Raw genomic sequence first — 7,840 nt, 5'->3', positions numbered from 1 at the left:
AGGGCAAGGAAGGAACATGGGAATAGTTACTTTCTCCTCACCCACTGATGACAGTTTTGTATTTTGTGTTTTTGGATAACTCAAACGTAAGGTCTTCAGTTCAAGTTTTAATACCTTTGCTCATCAGTGGGCTGTGCCTGTAGTGGCAAAGCACCAAAGCCAAGAATCATGAGAGTCGTGGTCATGTCATCAGTATTGGGGATTTAGCTGAAATCTGGGAAAATGAATCATTTTTTATCATATTTTAATTAATGTGCTGAATTAGAATTCTCAAGTGCATGTAATTTAGTATAATTATGGTCATGAAAGCATGGTTTAAAATCTTTTTAGTCTAAATAGTTTTTTTTTCCCTGCATGTTATTTTTCATGTAATAGCTGAAGGTAATTCTTAGGCTCTTTGAAACCTTCAAAAGCAAGTAGTCTTTTTTTTTTTTTACATATATATATATATTTTATTTTGAAAAGATACATAGATCACACAATGTTACATTGAAAAATATAGGAGGTTCCCATATTCCCCACTCCCCACACCCCCACTTTTCCCACATCAACAACTTCTTTCATTAGATTGCAATTGACGGATACATTTTGGAGCACTGCTGCACAGCATGGATTATAGAGGGTTTACATTGTAGTTTACACTCTCTCCAAGTCCATTCAGTGGGTTATGGCAGGGTATATAATGTCCTGCATCTGTCCGTGCAGTAAAAAGCAAGTACTCTTTACAAAATAAAGTTACTTTGCAGGGGAAAGATTTGGTAGATTTCTTAGTGTCTTTATTCTTATATTAAATTTTGACCAGAATGCATTGTTGCAAGAGACTTTTTAAGGCGGGCATTTTTTGTTAAATCTGCATCACTCAAATTCACTACAACAGTTAGAGGCAGGGAGTGGAAGTGAAGAGAACAAAGGGTAGTCCTTTTGTTCTTTCCTCCTGGTGAGAAAAACAGCTGTGGGGTTTCATTGTCCATTTGAAGATTTTATGTTGAGAGTTTTGTTATTGGAGAGACTCCTTTGGATCTCATTTTAATAATTCCATTATGTGCTCTTTCCCAATTTTTCGTTACCTAAACACTAAGAAGCCTCTTGACGAGCTGATCTCAACAACTTCGATTCCAATAGCCACACAGTAGAAAATTAATTGCTTTTGATTTTGATTCCTCTAAATCTTGGAATGTTTGCCTCATTCTCTTTGGTTTGAAGATCATTTCAAAATCTGGAGTTAATCACAGTACAGTACAAGCCATAATCTCTTCTGCATTAACTTTTTTTTTTCTTACTGTTTTGGTGGCCAAGTTCCTCTCTTCTCAGTTCCATAAAATTCAGCAAAAATCTAACTTTGTAACCAAGGAAAATAGACTCAGCTTTTCAGTGTTTTAAGGAAGGACCTGGAAACAGAATTTAATTCCATATTCACCAAAGATCTGGCAGTACTGGGGGAAACATCAGCTATTTCTAGTTAGTATGCGAACCACCTTGTTGTTACACTTACTTTATAATCTCACCCCTACCCCTGCCTACTTTATTTTTCTTTCTTTTTTTTGTTACTCTTGCACCACTGATTAATGGATATGGCATATTCTTTCCTTTAAATATGTTTAGTGACATAGAGCATACATCAGAAATGAGCACAAATCATAAATATACCTCTCAATTTTTACAAGGTTGTACATACCTATGTATGCTAGCACCCAAAACAAGAAGCACCCCCAAAACGAGACTCAAATCCTCCTTCTCCATCCCAGTCATAACTGCCCACAAAGGTAACTATTATCCCATGTTCTAATTCCATATATTAATCTTGCCCATGTTTAATTTTACGTAAATGGCATCATATAGCATGTACTCATTTACCACTCAATATTGTGAAATCCATTCACATTGTTGCATGAAGCTTAAGTTTGTTCATTCTGCTGCATAATATTCATCTTGTAGGTATATTACAGTTTTGTAGTCCATTTTCCTGTTGATGGCCACTTGGGTAATTTTTTGCTCTTACGTATAGTGTGGCTGTAAATTTCTCTTTTACCTGTCTGTACATGTCACTTTTTCACAGGATATATACCTGGAAAGAGAATTACTGGGACACAGAGTAAAAATATGTTCAGTTAGTAGATTCTGCCACCCTGATTTCCTAAGGAATTGTACCGGTTTATACTCCCACCAGCAGTGTATGAAGGTTGTAGTTTCTCTTTATCCTTACCATACTTGATGTTGTCAAGCTTTTAAATATTGGTCCTTCTGGGAGATTTTAGCTTTATTATTTCTTTTTTTTTTTTTTTTTTTTTAAGGAGGTACCTGGGATTGAACCTGGGACCTCATATGTAGGAGGCAGACGCTCAACCACTGAGATACATGGGCTCCCGATTTTAGCTTTAATTTGAATTCCCTCTATGATTTATGAGCTTGAACATCTTTTCAGTATTGGCTATTTGGATATCATTTGTGAAGTGCCTGCTCAAGTATTTGCCAATTTTCTTTTTCTGTTGGGACTGTCTTTTTTATTTTAGTTGCTTTGCTGTTCTTTATATATTCTTACCATTGTTTTTTGACTACATCTTAATGTAGTCCAGTTTTTTAGTCTTCTTCTTTATGGCTAGTACTGTTTGTTTCCTGTTCATGAAATGTTTACTTCCCCAAGTTTATGAAGATATTCTCCTGTTTTCTTTTAGAAGCTTTATTGTTTTTACGTTTACACATTTAGATCTTCAGGATACCTGGGATCTAATTTTGGGATTGTGTAAGGTCAGAGGACAGAATTCTGTATTTTTTTCTCCCATATGGATATCCAGTGGATCTAGCACCTTTCATTGAAAATACTTTCTTATCCTACTGCATGGTTTCTAGATTTTCTATTCCATCGATTTACTTATCTATCCTTGTGTTGATGGTAAACTGTTAATTTTTGTAGCTTTGCAGTATGTTTAAGTAGTCTTAAAGAAGTGAAGTTTATAACTCTTGGTTTAATGAGAGGTCATAAATTTAATGTGGCAGGAGAGGAAGAAACATTAAAACTAATAAATACGCATTTTCAGGTATTTGGAATAGTGATAGTTCATCAGTTTTTATATGAACATAAAACCAGCTTTTTCCCTTAACTACAGGGATTAGTACATGGATGTTCCTAATGGGATCATATGAGGAAAATATTAGATGTTTCCTTGAAATAAATTGATGACATGTAATGTGACATTTTGGGTTTTCATTGATTCAGTGGCTTCTATCCATAGTACTATATCATCCCCATTTCAAATTTTCCAGAAAGCCTTTATGAATTTACTGTCATGTATAAGTGAATGTGAATTATTTAATTCTTTTTTTAGGTACGACAGCATGTTTCCCTCTCTTAGATTTGGTTCTTGTGGTGGATGATTTCTGAGGGTTTTTCTAATTTGTAAATGTTTCAGTTGGTTATCTTGTGCAGTACTCATAGTTTATGGATGAGGCCAGATGGTGCTAGAATTTGGGTCTTTGACTTCTAGTACTCCTGTGCTTTTTTATTATTGAAATCAATTTTCCCTAAATCATTTCCCAGTAACCACCCAATCCATTCTCTTGCATGCAGTTCTGAGCTAGTTAAATTTAGAATTGCCCTTTCTTAAAAAATTTTAACTGGTTTTAGCTCAGTGGTTGAGCGCCTGCTTCCCACATACAAGGTCCCAAGTTCAATCCCCAATACCATCAAAAAAAATTTTTTTTTAAATAATAAAAGTAAAATAATCTCTGCAAGTTTAGCTTTCCTGAAACTGGGATTTTAATTGACAGGGAATAACAGTACTGAAAAGACATTTTAACTTTTTTTGTAGCACTAAAGGCATATGCATTATTTTTTCTCATGAGCAATTTATAAACAAAGGAAAATAGTTAATGTTTTTGTTCTATATTCCGTAAAATAATTCACTGGAAAGGTTAGCATGTCTATAAGTCAGATAGGAAATAAGTTTGTACTATACTGCAGGAAACAGGAAGGAATTGTTGAAACAGTGCATTGTAGAAAACTGAAATTTTCCTCCATTCTTCAGGATCTACAGTCTTTGAGCTGTGATATATTGCAAACTCACCTTCTTTGTTTATTCAGAAGTATAATTTATTTGCTACTATTTTCCTTCTGCTATTTCTTAAATACTAACTTCTAGAAATGGGATAGTGTTATATTTAAGCAACACAATCATCAAGACTCATTCTCCTTGATAAAGTCCTGAAAATTACCTGAGAATGAGTTCCCTAAAGTTTGAAAGGATAGGCTTTTAGAATAGAAGCTCTTAGAAGATACAAGTATATCTACTATGTAGGGCTCAGTACTGTTTTCTTCAAATGAAACTACCCAATACTTTCTGGTGGATGAAAATCAAATGTTTCTATTCAGAAGGCCAGCCCAGCATTTTTAAAAATCAAGTTCAAAAAGGGTTTTACTAGTTTAAGGCGGCTTAATGCCATTTACTTAGTTGGAGAGAAAACTTATTCCTACCTTAAGGTCTATTTTGCAACAATTGAATATAAATGGGTAAAGAGTTCTCATGTCTGGGTATTATCATGAACAAATTTGACAAAGTAATTTAGCAATCCAGGAAATGGCGATATTTGGAATCCAGTCTTTCTGATCATTCTGAGGCTGTTTGGTAACAGCTGTCTTTACTTCCTAGCACAAATTAGACTTGGAGCTGAAAAAGAAATGGGACCTGGTAACATTAAATGAAAAGCACTTGGGAGCCGTCAATGGAACATTATTAAAGAGGAAGGAAATCCACCCACCAATTTGTTCTTTCCAGTAGGAAAAAGCAGATGAAGATGGCATGTATGGTGACTTGAACTGCCCCCAAACCACCAACACATAGGCAAAGTTTGTTTGAAAGCGTTTATTTCAGAAGTGCGGTTTGATACATAAAAATGCATACACATCATTCATATCCCTGTCTAAAGATTCCATTTCTGATGGGCCCATGTGGCTAATTAGGAAAATTGATACGGGACTGCTTTACTCATCCCGGAAAGCTTGTAAGTCACCATTAGTCACACTATTGTCACTTTACTCCCAAAGCAAACTCGGCTTTGAATACTACATCTCTGGGGCAACCAGTTCAGGATTTCATTATATTTTCTAGTAATGGAAGCAGCTTTATGTTCCCACAGTATAGGAATTACCAATCTAATCCTTTCACTTTATAGATAGGCAAATCTGGGCTCAGAGATATCCAAAGATTTTTCCAAGGTTTTGTGTTACTGGCAGAGTTAAACTGCAACCCATGTCTTCTGTTGTTGTTTTTTTTCCCACTACCCATAATAGTCTTCTCTATGAAGATTAGGAAAAGATGCCCAGAATCTGGAGTTTTCATTTAAGTGGTGAATATTAATGGAAGATACTGTAATTTTTAAAAAGGTGCAGGAAAGATGGGACCCCAATGTAGAAGCCAATAACTAGCACTATCAGGCACATAGTAATTGCTTGATAAATAAAGAAGATGGAAATGCAACTTCCTTTCCATATCTAACCCTCCGTCCTTCCTGAGCCTTCCAGGAACCTTAAATATGAAGTTTTCCGTTGTGCTTGTTCACTCAAGTTACAAAATTAAGTATTCAAGCTTGCTGTCCCCCAAAGATATTTATTTACAACAACCCAATTTCTTTTCCCCTCTACCCTTCTCAAGCACTATAGCTTTTTATAATAACTATGGGATTGCCTTCCTCTCCTGTGGACCATTCCCTTGACAGAACGCAGTACAAACAGATTGGTTACTATCAGTCCTTCTGACCCAGGCAGAAGTTTCAGAAACTTTCTCTCTTGCGATCGAAGTCCTAAGGAAAGTAACATGGATGTGGACAATTAAAGTTTTTTCCTGGTCTTCATTCTTTCTGATATTATAGGAGTTTTTTCCTAAGCCAATTAAGAAATTATATCTAATTATATTAAATTATATCTTTAATATCTTAGGTATAAACTATCCCACAGCATGAACATCCATTTTAGAAACACATTTGTATCTTCCCCACCTCCATGAACATTGTAACTTGAGTCCCAAAGGATTTGATTTTTGTGGAAGAGCCAATAGACTTGCCAAGGGAGAGTGAAGCTGCTTGAATTGAGTGGTTCTTGTCAGGAAGAACAAGCATTATTTCACATTCTCCTTTCCTGAATTCAGTGGTCTTTTAGTAAATTCCTGATTATGATCTTCTAATATGTCTCAAAATGAAGAAGACTAGATACCTTCAGGTACCACCAGAAAAGACAGAGCTTTTAGATATTTTGATTCTTAAGGAAAATTGTCTTAAATGTATGTCATCGTGCCTAGATATAAAGCAGAAATACTTAAGTCTGTATGAGAACTTTACACATCATGTCTTGTTTGTTTAATTGTTTTTGTTTGAAAATAACTGTGGCTGCTTGCAACACATACCACTTACTTACTAGGGACGGTCAGGAAAACATTGAGCTTCATGAGGCTAAAGTAAGTCAATGCCAATTACCTCTAATGGACAAAGTAGTGATGGTATGTGTAGAGATTTGTATTGCCCTCCTAATATCTTATTTTTTAGGGAGAGCATTTTAGAGCAGATTGGAAGTTTCTCCTAGAGCCTACTTCATTAGATCTTAATCCTGATTTTATAAACACACCTCCCAGGGCATCTGCAGCACACACTGGTTCTTTGTTCTTCAAGGGCAAGCCTTAACTAAAGCTCACTTTGCTTTGTTACTCCTCTTGCCCATCTCAATTTCTGTAATCCCTTGTCCCTCCACCCACCCCCTCCCCGCTGCCCACTTTCTCAGGACAAATGCAAAGTTCTGTATTTGAGCCCACATTATTGGCCTTGCTGTTTGGCCCTGAAGCAATCCTGGGGTATCTGAGACAACTTGCTCACGATTTCTCATAGAAAATTAGTAACTCAGAATTAAATTGGCTCCCTGGGCTTCCCTCCCGGCGAGAGCCGGTACTCCAACCAGCGCTGGGCTCCCTTTTGGCGTTGAGATGCCTAAGAAAGCTGGTGCACGAACAAGGGTAAAAGCACTTCCTGCCTCTAGTCCTGTGGCAGTTGATCCTAAAGGTTGTGTCACCACAGCCATCCATGCCAAACCTGGCTCCAAGCAAAATGCTATAACAGATTTGATACCTGAAGCCGTAAATGTAGCTATTGCAGCGCCTCCCTCAGAAGGAGAGGCTAATGCTGAGCTCTGTCGGTGCCTTTCCAAGGTCTTAGAACCCAGGAAGAGTGATGCGGTTTTGGATAAGGGTGGTAAATCTCATGACAAGGTGGTGAAGCTTTTGACTTCCACAACTCCAGAGGAGATCTTGGAGAAATTAAAAAACCAAGCTGAAAACAGACAGGCCAGAAATGCAAAAATCATCCTTGAAAAACTTTTTTATTGCTGAAAATGAAGAGGCTGTTGAGTAGGAAAACAGACTTAAATGCACAGAAAAATATGAAATGTATTTTTAAATTAAGAACAAGGCTTGAAAAAAGAAGTAGAAATTTTAAAAGTACTATACGTTGGTTACAGGGCTTTAAATCCCTGACCCAAAACAGCTTGGAGCATATAACTATGATTTCATGGCACTACGAAACAACAAAGTTGGAAAGGATGTTCATGATGACATCACTTCATTTCTTTCATTTTATGATGGAGCCTCTGGTATCCAGAATTGAGAGACTTAAAATTATACCATGCAAGGTGGTGACTAGAACCCAGATCCCTTGATTCCTGGTTGAATGTAGTTTATCCTGATTGAAAATTAAAATGATAGTATTTCTATTCATGCTTTACTTGTTCAGAACATTTCTGGAATTCTAGGGATTGCCTTCTAATCCAGTTTACAAGTAGTAGAAGAATGCTTCTCACACTACTTTG

The 7,840-nt window shown here is 36.4% G+C and overlaps 1 pseudogene; it reads left to right on the top strand.

Moving 5' to 3' along the window:
• Positions 1-6,962: 6,962 nt before the first annotated feature.
• On the top strand, positions 6,963-7,364 carry LOC101435122 (UPF0235 protein C15orf40 homolog pseudogene; annotated as a pseudogene).
• The last annotated feature ends 476 nt before the right edge of the window (positions 7,365-7,840 follow it).

Source organism: Dasypus novemcinctus, chromosome 7 (genome assembly GCF_030445035.2).
Source record: "Dasypus novemcinctus isolate mDasNov1 chromosome 7, mDasNov1.1.hap2, whole genome shotgun sequence".
NCBI lineage: Eukaryota > Metazoa > Chordata > Mammalia > Cingulata > Dasypodidae > Dasypus > Dasypus novemcinctus.
This window is presented reverse-complemented; position numbering and strand designations above follow the sequence as displayed.